The 14425-nt window shown below is 41.7% G+C and overlaps 1 protein-coding gene across 9 annotated transcripts in view; it reads left to right on the plus strand.

The window, feature by feature from the left end:
* Positions 1–13279: 13279 nt before the first annotated feature.
* Positions 13280–14425, plus strand: part of ALG6 (ALG6 alpha-1,3-glucosyltransferase) — an 81861-nt gene continuing 80715 nt past the window's right edge. For 4 of the 9 annotated variants that reach the window (XM_049879459.1, XM_049879460.1, XM_049879456.1 and 1 more), the window contains exon 1: positions 13282–14102. The gene's annotated coding sequence lies outside the window, so the exon portion shown is untranslated. Of the gene's footprint in view, positions 14103–14425 lie in introns of all 9 variants that reach the window. The other 5 variants (XM_049879467.1, XM_049879457.1, XM_049879458.1 and 2 more) reach the window with 5 other exon arrangements.

The following is a 14425-nucleotide window of genomic DNA, read 5'->3' on the forward strand; positions in this document are numbered from 1 at the left end:
GTGATTGATTGAATTATTGAATATGCATGATTAACTAAATCATGCCCCCTTCCCCTCCTGCAGTGGTCTTTTGCACACAATTTCTAAATGTTTGGCGACTGGCTATTTTTGAAGACAAAGACGCTTTGATTACTTGGGAAATTTCATGGGCTATCTTTCAGGAACCAAAAACAAGGGCCAAATCAAGTTCTTTGTCTCACAAGGGAGAAAGGTTATGATGTAACTTGGAGATTTCAGAAGAGTCAGGGATTTCAGAACCATATAAGGGTCAGCTGAGGGCAGATGTATAAACAGGAAAAAGGGATTTATTTCAAAGAACAGTTGTGGTCAGGCGAATGGTTGTTACCTGGATTCAGGGAAGTCTTGAGACACATATAGAAAAGGACTTCTTAGTGAGTGGAAGTGCTCTAGAAACTACCATAAACTGATTTATGTGAGGAAAATTAGGATTTGCCTAGGTCACTGAATACTAGGAGATTCTAGGCCTATACCTTTGATAAAGTATATGCAGTTTGTACCACAAATTTATGATCTTCACTTTATACACATGAAATGGCAACATGAGGCTCCTGTTTTTGTGGAAAACATGGTAGAAATAGAAGAAATTAAGGGATTTGAACTCTGATTTCCTGGCTGGTGACAAGTAAAATAGTCAAGATAATCGTTATTCGGGGTCTTTTCTATTTCTAGTTTCATTTAAACTTTTCTGTGGTGGATTAAAGATGGCCACAAAGTTTTTGCCACTCTTTCCATTGAGAGGTGTAATCTATTTCAATTCCCTTGCGTTATGGATTGAGTTGTGTCGTACAAAAATATGTGTCAACCTGGCTAGGCCAGGATTCTATTATTGTGCAATTGTCCACCATTTTGTCATCTGATGTGATTTTCCTTTGTGTTGTAAATTCTACCTCTATGATGTTAATGAGGCAGGATTAGAGGTGGCTATGTTAATGAGGCAGGACTCAATCTACAAGATTAGTTTGTGTCTAAAGTCAATCTCTTTTGAGATATATAAGAGAAGCAAGCAGAGAGACAGGGGGACCTCATACCATTAAGAAAGTAGTGCCTGGAGCAGAGCATGTCCTCTGGACCTGGGGTCCCTGCGCTGAGAAGCTCTCAGACCAATGGAAGATTGATGACAAGGACCTTCCCCTAGAGCTAACAGAGAGAGAAAGACTCTCCCTGCAACTGGTGACCTACATTTGGACTTCTAGCCTCCTAGACAGAGAGAATGAATTTTTCTTTGTTAAAGCCATCCACTTATGGCATTTCTATCATAGCAGTACTAGATAACTAAGACACCTTGAATTTGGCCTGGCTCTGTGACTTGACCAACAGAACATGAAGGGAGCAATTGTGTGTAACTTCTGAGGTTGAGGTGTAAAAGATCTGCAGCTTTTGCCTTTGCCACTTGGAACCCTCCCTCTGGGAAGCAAGCTGCAATGTAAGATGTTCACATACTCTGCTGGAGAGAGAGACCTCATGGGCAGAGGACTGAAGCCATTATAAATGTTCCAGCTGCAGCCAATCACCCAGCTGACTACAGCCCTATGAATGACCCCAGCCAATGCCAGTGGAATAAAAGAACTGCCCAGCTAAGCTCTGCCTGGATTCTTGATCCACAGAACCATAAGCAAACAAAATGGTTGGTGTTTTAAGTCGTGAAGTTTTGGAATAATTTGTTATATAGCAGTAGGTAATTGAAGCCATTACCTCTTAGCCTAACTGGCTTCAGAGATTAATATTGCTCCTTGCAGATCATCTTCCTTTAAAAAGCAACAACTTTTGAGAAGGATTACATATTAGAGTAAATTTGTTTCAGAGAAAATTTTCACACAGTAAGAATGGTAGTAGGATCCTTGGAGGTGTGAACGTGTGTGGGGGTGTGGGATGTTATACAGTAGGGAGAAGGAGACAATTCAAAGAGAGAAAAAGCTATCAAAAAGTAAGGAGAACGGAGGCAGGACCAAGATGGCAGAGTAGTCACAAGCTTCCAGTGGTCCCTCTTACAGCAAAGACCCGAAAAAACAAGTGAATTGGTTATATATGTGACAAGCTAGGGACCCTGAGCATCAAAGGCAAAGTTAAGAAATTGGACTGAGTGATGGGGGAGGGAGAGATGGTACAGAAGCAGCGGGGCATTGCTGAGTCCATGGCAGTGCCTCAGCCCTGATTCCTTGGTGTGACAAAAGGAGGGCCAATGGTACTATTTGAGGACATGGCTGTTTCACTGAAAGAAGGCAAAGGAAGTGCAAGTGCTGCAACTGGCGTGACTGCAGTTGGACTGGAGGTGGTGTTTAGGACATGGCTGCTTCAGCAAAAGAAGGCAGCCAAGGTGGTGCAGCCCTGACCCCCTGTACAATCGCTGCGGGGACCCAGCCAGCACGTACAATCTACACGCACCTCCGGAATCTGAGATAAAACAGCACTTTTGGCACAAGATAAGTGATTTTGTCTAATTTACCACACGGATCTAATAGTTCCTCCTTTTGAAAGAACTCTCTCCTATCTCTCTGATCCCTCCTCCCTCTGCCCCAGCCGGGTTCATTAACAGTTGATTTTCCAAGGCCTGAGATAGGTCCTGCCGCACTCCCTGAGCCATTCTCCTGGCCTTGGAGAAGGAACAAATTAACAAACAGGGGAAAAATACTCTGCTGACTCCCCTAATCTGGAAACCCAGAGCAGAAGCAGCTCCAACCAAGCATAAGCACTCCACAGACTTTGTCTTTTACCCCTCCATGGATCCAGGTGACTCCATTACAGCAGATAGGACCTGTCCGTTATACTGCAAGGGCAAACCTGTTTGAGGTCTGACTGTAGCTGTTTCAGCTGTGCAGTGGAGAGGCAGGTTTTTGACATTTGATACTACTCTGCCTATTAAACAGGGCCCTCACCTACTCACAGCAGGGGCCTGAGGACTGGAGGCTCCAACTATGCCACCTAGCCACCCGTGACAGGGGTTCATGGAAAAGTAGTGCCTACCAGTCCTTACAGTTAAAAGCACTGGGTGCTTATGGTATGGCAGCAGAGCCCACCCACCAGAGTGCTCTAGGGAACAGGGATGTGTCTTCCTCACAGACACTCGGGGGAAGGTTATCATCCCCCTGCCTTCCTCAGAGTGTGACCCTCTGCTCCTACCAGAAATCTGTGCATACACCAATCGCCACTGCTCCTCTAAGGTCGTAGGTGAGAGCCTGCACCACAAACTATGTAACTGACTACTGGGACACCTGAGCTGAACCTATACAAGAATAGTGAAAGGACTCCTAGGCTCATATGCCTGATAACAGCTCTAGCCATCTGGTAAAAGGACATTAGTGCTTCAAAGGCTCCAATAATCAAGTTAGCTCACTCTAGTAGCCTATTTGCATATGTCAAAACAAAGCAAAGCAAGAAGCTAGGACAGAGTGAGCGAACATAAAATAAATTAACACAATAACTTCTAGATGGCTCGGAGACATTATTCGATATCAAGTTGCATAAAGAAGACCGTGATTACTTCAACAAACTCCCAAAACAAAGAATCAAGCACTCTTTTGGATGAAGATGTATTCCTGAAATTACCAGATATAGAATATAAAAGATTAATATACAGAACTCTTCAGGACATCAGGAAGATTAGGCAAAACACAGAACAAGCCAAGGAGCACACAGATAAAGCAGTCAGGGAAATTAAGAAGATTATTCAAAAACATAATGAAAAATTTAATAGGTTGCAAGATTCCATAGAGAGACAGCAATCAGAAATTCAAAAAGATTAACAATAAAATTTCAGAATTAGACAACTCAGTAGAAAGTCAACAGAGCAGAATTGAGGAAATGGAAGTCAGGATTAGCGAGCTTGAAGATAAAACACCTGGCAACAATATATTTGAAGAAAATCATATAAAATAATTTAAAAACATGAAGAAACTGTAAGAATCACAAGGGACTCTATCAAGAAGATCTGTTGGCAGAAAACATCCCTGACATTGTGAAAGATGAAAGGTATCTGTTCAAGATGTTCACTGAACCCCATACAAGGTAGATCTCAAAAGAAAGTTACCAAGACATATTATAATCAAACTTTCCAAAACCAAAGATGAAGAGAAAATTTTAAGAGCAGCCAGGGATAAGTGAAAAGTCACTTACAAAGGAGAATCAATAAGAATCAGCTTGGACTACTTGGCAGAAACTATGCAGGCAAGAAGGCTATGGGATGACATATACAAAGCATTGAAGGAGAAAAATTTCCAGTCAAGAATCATACATCCAGCAAAACTGTCTCTCAAATCTAAAGGCAAAATTAGGACCTTTCCAGATAAACAGAAGCTTAGGGAATTTGCAAAAACCAAACCAAAACTACAAGAAATACTAAAGGGAATTCTCTGGCTAGAAAATCAATAATATCAGATATGGAGGTGGAGCCAAGATGGCTGAATAGGCAGACACTTCCAGCGAGCCCTCTTTACCACAAAGACCAGAAAAAAACAAGTGAAACAAGTATATTTATGACAAATTGGGAGCCCCGAGCATCAAAGGCAAGCTTAGAAAACGAACTGAGGGGCAGGGAGACGAAGAGACGGTTCAGAAGTGGACAGGAGTTACTGGACCTGAATCGCGGGGAGCCCTCAGGCTCCATTGCTGGGAGCGACGGCAGCGGGCTGGTACTAGCGTTCAGCCACAGATTCCTCAGGGTGAAGCAGTTAGCCACACAGCCTACTCACACCTCTGGAACCAGAGAAGAATGGTGCTCTCGGCAAAAGCTAAGTACTTGTGTATATTTTACCACACCCCCCCACCCCTAAGCTGGCTTCAGCACCTGTATTCCCTGGGCCTGAGATAGGCATGGTTAAATGCCTAGAGCCATCCTCCCGGCATTGGAGAAGGAAAAAATTTGCAATTGAGGGAAAAGAACATTTGCCAGCTCCACCAATGGGAGGAGCTCAGGACAGAAACGGCTCCTGTCCAGGCATAAACCATCTGTGGACTTTGAGCACCTTTCCCCTCTGCATAGACCTGTGCGGGCCTATTTCAGGAGAATAGGCCCTTGTTGGCAGACTCCAACTCTTTCAGCTGTGCAGTGGAGAGGTGGGTTTTTGAAGTTTGACATTGCTTTACCTGTTAAACAGTGTCCTCACCTACCCACATCAGGGGCCTAAGGACTGGGAGCTCCACTCGGGTCACCCAGCCACCCACGACAGAGGTCCAAGGATAACTGGTACCTCCCAGTCCTTACAACCGAAAACATTGGGAGCCCATGGTCCGTCTACAGAAGCCACCCACCTGCATGCTCTAGGGAACAGGGACGTGCTTTCCTCAGAGACCCTAGGGGGTCGGTTCTCAGCCCCCTGCATTGTTCAGAGCGTGACCCCCTGCTGCAATCAGATACCAGTACATACACACCAATCGCCCCTGCCCCTCTAAGACTGTAGGAGAGAGCCTGTATCACACTCTTGATGATCAGCTACCTGGATAACAAACAAACAAAACCTGGATACCCGACCTGAATTCATACAAGGAAAGTGAATGGACTCCTAGACTGATATACCTGATAACAGCTCTAGCCACCTGGGGACAGGACGTCAGAGCACTAAAGGCGAAAATAATCAAGCTAGCTCACTCAGCAACCCATTCGAGCATATCAAAACAAAACAAAGCAAGAAGCTATGACACGGTAAGCAAGCATAAACTAATGCAATAACTTACAGATGGCTTGCAGACAGCATTCAATATCAAGTCACATAAAGAAACAGACCATGATCACCTCAACAAGCTCTCAAAATAAAGAATCCAGGGATCTTCTAGATGAAAGTGCATTCCTGGAATTACCAGAGCCAGAATACAAAAGATTAATATACAGAACACTTCAAGACATCACGAAGGAAATGAGGCAATATGCAGAACAAGCCAAGGAACACAACTGAAGAAATTAGAAAGATTATTTAGGAACATGATGAAAAAATTTAATAAGCTGGAAAAATCCATAGACTGCAATCTGAAATTCAGAAGATTAACAATCAAATTACAGAAGTAGACAACTCAATAGAAAGTCAGAGGAGAAGAATTGAACAAGTAGAAGCCAGAGTTTTTGAACTTGAAGATAAATCACTTGGCACTAATATATTTGAAGAAAAATCAGGTAAACGAATTAAAAAAAAATGAAGAAACCTTAAGAATCATGTGGGACTCTGTCAAGAGAAATAACCTACGAGTGATTGGAGTATCAGAACAGGGAGGGATAACAGAAAATACAGAGAGAATTATTGAAGATTTGTTGGCAGAAAACTTCCCTGATATCGTGGAAGATGAGAAGATACCTATCCGAGATGCTCATCGAACTCCACATAAGATAGATGTTAAAAGAAAGTCACCAAGACATATTATAATCAAACTTGCCAAAACCAAAGATAAAGAGAAAATTTTGAGAGCATCTAGGGTTAAACGAAAAGTCACCTACAAAGGACAGCCAATAAGAATAAGCTCACACTACTCGGCAGAAACCATGTACACAAGAAGGCAATGGGATGACTTCTTTAAAAAATTGCCTGCCAAGAATCATATATCCAGCAAAACTGTCTCTTAAATATGAAGGTGAAATTAGGACATTTTCAGATAAACAGAAGTTTAGGGAATTCGTAAAAACCAAACCAAAACTACACAAAATGCTAAAGGGAGTTCTTTGGTTAGAAAATCAATAATATCAGGTATCAACCCAAGACTAGAACACTGGGCAGAGCAATCAGAAGTCAACCCAGACAGGGAAATAAAAAAACAAAGCGAGATTAAAAAAAAAGCTCCAAACAGTGATGTTTTTATATAAAAGAAGACAGCATTAAAACAATGAAGAGGGACCAAGAAATGTAATCACTGACCTTCCGTATGGAGAGGGAGGCACGGCGATGTAAAGAAATAAAAGTTAGGTTTAAATTTAGAAAAATAGGGGTAAATAATAAGGTAACCACAAAGGAGACAAACTATCCTACACATCAAAATAAAATATGAGAAAAAAAATAGAGACTCAGCAGAAACAAAATCAACAACAACGAATATGAGGAAAGGACAATATATAAAGATAACCTACTCAGCACATAAAATCAAGTGGGAAAAAGAAACTGTCAAAAACACATAAAAAAACACATCAAAATGATAGCACTAAATTCATACCTATCCATTATTACACTGAATATAAGTGGACTAAACGCACCAATAAAGAGACCGAGAATGGCAGAATGCATTAAAAAACACGATCCATCTATATGCTGCCTAGACCTTAGACTTAGAGACACAAACAGACTAAAACTCAAAGGATGGAAAAAATACATCAATCAATCAACAATCAAAAAAGAGCAGGAGTGCAATATTAATTTCTGACAAAATGGACTTTAAAGTTAAGTCCATCATAAAGGATAAGGAAGGACACTATATAATGATAAAAAGGACAATATACTAAGGAGATATAACCATATTAAATATTTATGCACCCAATGACAGGGCTGCAAGGTACATAAAACAAACTCTATCAGCATTGAAAAGTGAGATAGGCAGCTCCACAATAATTGTAGGAGACTTCAACACGCCACTTTCAGTGAAGGACAGGACATCCAGAAAGAAGGTCAACAAAGACACGGAAGATTTAAATTCCATAATCAATGAACTTGACCTCATAGACATATGCAGAATACTCCACCCAACAGCAACCAAGTATACTTTCTTTTCTAGTGCACATAGAACATTCTCTAGAATAGACCACATATTAGGTCATAAAGCAAGCCTTAGCAGAATCTAAAACATCGAAATATTACAAAGCATCTTCTCTGACCATAAGGCCACAAAAGTGGAAATCAGTAACAGAAAAAGCAGGGAAAAGAAACCAAACACTTGGAAACTGAACAATACCCTGCTCAAAAAAGTCTGGGTTATAGAAGTCATTAAGGATGGAATAAAGAAATTCAGAGAACCCAAAGAGAATGAAAACACTTCCTATCAGAACCTTTGGGACACAGCAAAAGCAGTGCCCAGAGGTCAATTTATATCAATAAATTCACACATACAAAAAGAAGAAAGGGCCAAAATCAAAGAATTATCCCTACAACTTGAACAAATAGAAAGAGAGCAACAAAAGAAACCCTCAGGCACCAGAAGAAAACAAATCATAAAAATTAGAGAACTAAATGAAATAGAAACCAGAAAAACAATTGAAAGAATTAACAAGACCAAAAGCTGGTTCTTTGAAAAAATCAACAAAATTGCTAAACCATTGGCTAAACTGACAAAAGAAAAACAGGAGAGGAAACAAATCACTCAAATAAGAAATGAGACAGGTGATATTACAACAGATCCAACTGAAATTAAAAGAATCATATCAGATTAGTATGAAAAACTGTACTCTAACAAATTTGAAAACCTAGAAGAAATGGATGAATTCCTAGAAACATACGACCTACCTAAACTAACACAAATAGAAGTAGAACAACTAAATAGACCCATAACAAAACAAGAGATTGAAAAGGTAATCAAAAAACTCCCAAGAAAAAAAAGCCCTGGTCCTGATGGCTTCACTGCAGAATTCTACCAAACTTTCAGAAAAGAGTTAACACCACTACTACTAAAGGTATTTCAGAGTATAGAAAAGGACAGAATATTACCAAACTCATTCTGTGAAGCCACCATATCCCTGATACCAAAACCAGGTAAAGACACCTCAAAAAGAAAAGAAAATTACGGACCTATATCCCTTATGAACTTAGATGCAAAAATCCTCAACAAAATTCTAGCCAATAGAATTCAACAACATATCAAAAAAAAAAAAAAATTCACTATGACCAAGTGGGATTCATACCAGGTATGCAAGCATGGTTCAACATAAGAAAAACAATTAATGTAATCCATCATATAAATAAAACAAAAGACAAGAATCACATGATTTTATCAATTGATGCAGAAAAGGCATTTCACAAAGTTCAACACCCATTCATGATAAAAACTCTCAGCAAAATAGGAATAGAAGGAAAATTCCTCAATACAATAAAGGGCATTTATACAAAGTCAATAGCCAACATCCTAAATGGAGAGAGCCTGAAAGCATTCCCCTTGAGATCGGGAACCAGACAAGGATGCCATTTATTACCCATCTTATTCAATATTGTGCTTGAGTTCCTAGCCAGAGCAATTAGTCTAGATAAAGAAGTAAAGGGCATCCAGATTGGCAAGGAAGAAGTAAAATTATTTCTATTTGCAGATGACATGATCTTATACACAGAAAACCCTAAGGAATCTTTAAGAAAACTACTGAAACTAATAGAAGAGTTCAGCAGAGTATTGGGATACAAGATAAACATACAAAAATCAACTGGATTCCTCTATACCAACAAAAAGAACATAGAAGAGGAAATCACCAAATCAATACCATTTACAGTAGCCCCCAAGAAGATACTTAGGAATAAATCCTACCAGAGATATAAATGACTTATACAAAGAAAACTACAAAACACTTCTGCAAGAAACCAGAAAAGACCAACATAAGCGGAAAAACATACCTTGCTCATGGAAAGGAAGACTTAACATTGTAAAGATGTCTATTCTACCAAAAGAGGGGTATTCACTAATTAGGTAGTAGATAAGAACTACTTTATGTGATGGGAAAGACAGCATACAATACAGGAGAAGTCAGCACAACTTGACTAAACCAAAAGCAAAGCGGTTTCCTGAACAAACTGAATGCTTCGAAAACCAGCGTAGCAGGGGTGGGGGTTTGGGGACCATGGTTTCAGGGGACGTCTAAGTCAATTGGCATAATAAAATCTATTAAGAAAACATTCTGCATCCCACTTCGGAGAGTGGCGTCTGGGGTCTTAAACGCTAGCAAGCAGCCATCTATGATGCATCATTGGTCTCAACCCACCAGGATCAAAGGAGAATGAAGAACACCAAGGTCACATAAACCAGAGACTACATCAGCCTGAGACCAGAAGAACTAGATGGTGCCCAGGTGCAACTGATGACTGCCCTGACAGGGAACACAACAGAGAACCCCTGAGGGAGCAGGGCAGCAGTGGGACACAGACCCCAAATTCTCGTAAAAAGACCAGACTTAATGGTCTGACTGAGACTAGAAAGATGCCAGTGGTCATGGCCCCCAGACCTTCTCTTGGCCCAGGAAGGAACCATTCCCAAAGCCAACTCCTCAGAGATGGATTGGACTGGACACTGGGTTGGAGAGGGATGCTGGTGAGGAGTGAGCTTCTTGGATCGGGTGGATACTTGTGACTATGTTGGCATATCCTGCCTGGAGGGTAGATGAGAGGGTAGAGGGGGTTAGAAGCTAAAGAAATGGACATGAAAGAGACAGCTGGCTGTCTCATTAGGGAGAGAGCAATTAGGAGCATGTAGCAAGGTGTATTGGTTGTGTTTGTTGTAGCAAGGTGTATATAAGTTTTTGTGTGAGAGACTTGTATACTGTCACTTAAAGCACAACAGAATTAAAAAAAAAAAATCAGATACCAACCCAACACTAGAACCAGGACAGAGCAACAAGATATCAACCCAGATAGGGAAATCACATATTGAGTTGGAATCAACTCGATGGCACTGGGTTTTGGGCTGGAGGGAAATCACAAAAATAAATGAAGTTAAAAAAAGATCAAAACAGGGAATCAGCGATGTCATTATGTAAAAATGACAACATTAAATCAATAAAGAGGAACTAAATAAAATCAATAAAGGACTAAATAAAGTAGTCATAGACCTTCCGTATGGAGAGGAAATCAAGGCAATACAGGGTGATATAAGTCCAGTTTAAACTTAGAAAAATGGGGGTAAACATTAAGGTAACCACAAAGGAAACCAAGAATCCTACATATCAGCATAAAATCAAGAAAAACATAAAGACTCAGCAAAAACAAAATCAATAACAATAAAAAGAGGAATATACAATTTATAAAGAAAAACTACTCAGGACAAAAAAAAAAGTGAAAAAATCAAACTGTCAACAACACAAAAAAAGACATCAAAATGACAGCACTAAACTCATACCTATCTATAATCATGCTGAATGTAAATAGAAATGCACCAATAAACAGACAGCTGCAGAATGGATAAAAAAACACAATCTGCCTATATGCTGCCTACAAGAGACACACATTCAGAGGTGAAAGACAGTGGAGGGAAAGAGCAGAAGTTATGTAGATGTAATGGTGGGGTATTTTCTCTATGAATTTGAGCCTTGCAAGTTCCTTCTAGTGTTTATTTATCCAAGGAACATCTTTGAGCACCAATTTTGTGCTTAATACTGTGCCAGAAGTTGTTGGGCTGGGAAGCAGGAGGGAGAGACTGATAGCAAATTTTAACATTTTCAGATGTATATTTTTTCACATATTAATATCTCTGAAATTACATATGTATTATAGTCATAACCACTTTAAATGGTAGCATTGCTTTATTTTTTGGTGGTACATATAATAATGGTGCGTCTTACAATTGATGGAGTCTTAGGTTCATTAACACATGACGAATACAAAATACGATTCTTGTTTGCAATACACTTAATTGTTTGCGATCTTCCATTATAGTAGCTTTTCCTCCCACCTTTTTAACAATGTAATGCCCTTCATCATCATCTTGCCACCTTCTTCTTGGCCTTAAATATGTGTTTACTCCAAGTATGGTCCTCTATTTTCCTTCATTCTTTAAGCAAATCAAAGACTTTTATATCTCTATCTTCAGCCTCAACTTCTTTCCTGGTCCCTGATTCATAACTGGTACCTGAATATTTCTACTTTGTTGGCCTAATGTCACCTCAAACACAATACAACTCACCCTCTCCCCCTCCAAGTCAGCTTCTCCTCTAGGCTTCCCAAGATCTATCAGATCTAGTAATTTAAACTTAAAACTTTGGGCGTCATCCTTGATACTTTCTTTTCCTTTGTTTCACTTCATTGGTACATTCTTCTTTTTACATGATTTCCTTTCCAGTTCTGTGGCTGCCATCTCAATCCAAGCCTTGTCTAATCACACATGGACTGCTATAATGATTTCTTCCTCTCCCTCCAATGCCTCTCATCCATGGTCACCACGTTAAATTTTCCCTAACATTGTACTGCACACTTGACTCCCTGCTAAAAGTAATTCAACAGCCCCTCACTGATCACTGAATAAATTCCAAACACCACAGCCTGGTATTCAAGGTTTTCCACAATTATTCCTTTCCAGCGACATCAGCCACCTTCTAAACTGGCGGAATATGTTCTACACTTCTCAGCCACCTCCAGTTTGGCTTAAATCATTTCCTTCGTCTAGATCACTACTGTCATCCTATTGACTTATCTAAGCCCAGACTTTCCTTCAAAGTGTAGCTTACTCCTCCAGGGAAGGCATTTCCTGAGAGATTTTAGTTTACAGTGAACCCCTTCTCTAACTCCTATATCACCTAGGGTATGTATCAACAGTCCTGACATTTCGCATGTGCTTTTCCCATGTATTGCTTTCTATCCTTCTATGCATGAAAATGTCTTTCCAATGAGAATTAAGAGCTTTGAGAGCAGAGACTTGGCCATACCTCTTCATATTTCCAGAACTGACAGTCTTAAATAGAATAAAATTTTAGACCTGCAGTTCACCTCGTCCTACAGATTCATTTCACAGATGAAGAAACGGAAGCTCAGAGAGAAGTTCTTAAGACCTTCTTAGTATAAAGCCATTGCCAAGTATCTGATATTTATAGATTACATATTAAGGGGTTGGCTTATACAGAATGGTAGAATTCAAAACGGGGAAATGAGGCCATTCTCTGCACAAAGGTCGGAATCCGTGATCCAAGCTTCCCTGCCGGGAACCTGTAGATAGGAGGAGCCCTGACAAGGGCAGGGCTGTTATTTTGCATATCTCGAAAATTACTGGACGCTCAATGATGTTTTTTTGCAAGAAGTGATCTCCCAATAAACTCTTCTCCGCATGTAGCTCAAAGACAGTGAAGTAGGTTCGCCGCCTGACTCCTGGAGGCCCAGTGGAAGAGCTACTGCCCGGTGATGACGACTAGCCAGGGGCTCTGCACTGTACAAAGTGAGCCAGGGCCCGCCCCTGAGAGGAATCTGTGGACTAAGCAGCCGCTCTGGCCTTGGCAAGGCTCCCGGGAAAGAAGAGTAAGGGGCTTTCCACCTGCCCCTAACCTAACCCGGCACTGGAAGCCTCTCAGATTCCAGCCATTCGCGCCCCGCCTCCTAAACCCGCGGACTCCTTTCCACGCCCAGTTCCCCGCCCGCCCCCTACGCTCTGCGGGCTCGCTCCCGCGCATGGCCTGGAGCGCGCGGAGGCAGAAGGCCGCGGGGTCGCTCTTCCGCGGGGACGAGCACGCAGGAGCCTTCTTGGAACCCGCTGCAGGCAGGAAGTCGAACGACCGGTGGGCGGCGGGGTAAGACGGCGGAAGCCTCGGGGTGCTGGCGCTCCTGGCCTGTATGGGGGAGAGACTAGGGTCTCCTGGAGCTTAGAGGCTGCTCGTCGCCGCGCCTCGAGCCGGCTAGGAGCTGGCGACCGGGCTCCCAGCTCCGCCGCACTCACGGGGACGCGTGGCGAGGCCTCCTCAGCGCAGTGTGCAGGGGTCGCTTGAGGGTCGGGTGAGAGGATTTGGTGATCGTGGGACCCCTTGGCTGGGGCGTCCTTGGCACTTTTGCTTCTGTGGTCCTGAGGATCTGGCCCTGTAGAGCCAGGGAGGAGAAATGTCAGGAGGAGTCTCTCTTGCCAGATGTGCAGGCTAGGATAGGTGCACTTCCCAGTTTTGTGTCCACTGTGGCCAGGGACACATTACCCCATTAGCAAGGTTAGCACGTGCTTAGGGCATCAACGGAACAGGGGCACCAGTTGTCCAAAGCAAAGACCCATAGATGCCAAGCAGATAGGACACAAGGAAAAGTGAGCGCCACAGTGGAAGGGAACTAGTGGGGCACTAACTGAAACTGATACCAGCTCGAGTGCATGAGAATGTGCTGGCGGGAAATAAAGCTCATGCAAGGTCATGAGGGTGCCCACATGAAAGGTTGTTTAAGCTATGAGGCCCCTACCACTTCATCACCTTTGGTGAGATCTGCCTCCTGTGGTCCCCTCCTGTGTAATTGAAACTCCTTATCTTGGTGAGTATCTGGAGAGTATACTATTTCTTTCTAATAAAGGAGAGGTCGGGGTGGGCTGTTGAGTCTTTCTCTTCCTACATTCACCCATTGAAAATTTTATAATCCAGTTCATCTCACTCCACTAAAATGGTGTACTCTACTTATGCGTTCAATCTCTAATTTTTTAGTCACATTTAAAAAGAAGTTATATCATGGCTTGCTAAGACATACACGCACATTCACATAGACACATATACGTATATATATAACTCACATATCCCGTTTGAATGTGTGAGTAAACAGAGGAGGAGGTACCACAGATTATCAGTGGTAGGGCCCTCACA

Source organism: Elephas maximus, chromosome 3, assembly GCF_024166365.1.
Source record: "Elephas maximus indicus isolate mEleMax1 chromosome 3, mEleMax1 primary haplotype, whole genome shotgun sequence".
In the NCBI taxonomy this organism is placed as follows: Eukaryota; Metazoa; Chordata; class Mammalia; order Proboscidea; family Elephantidae; genus Elephas; species Elephas maximus.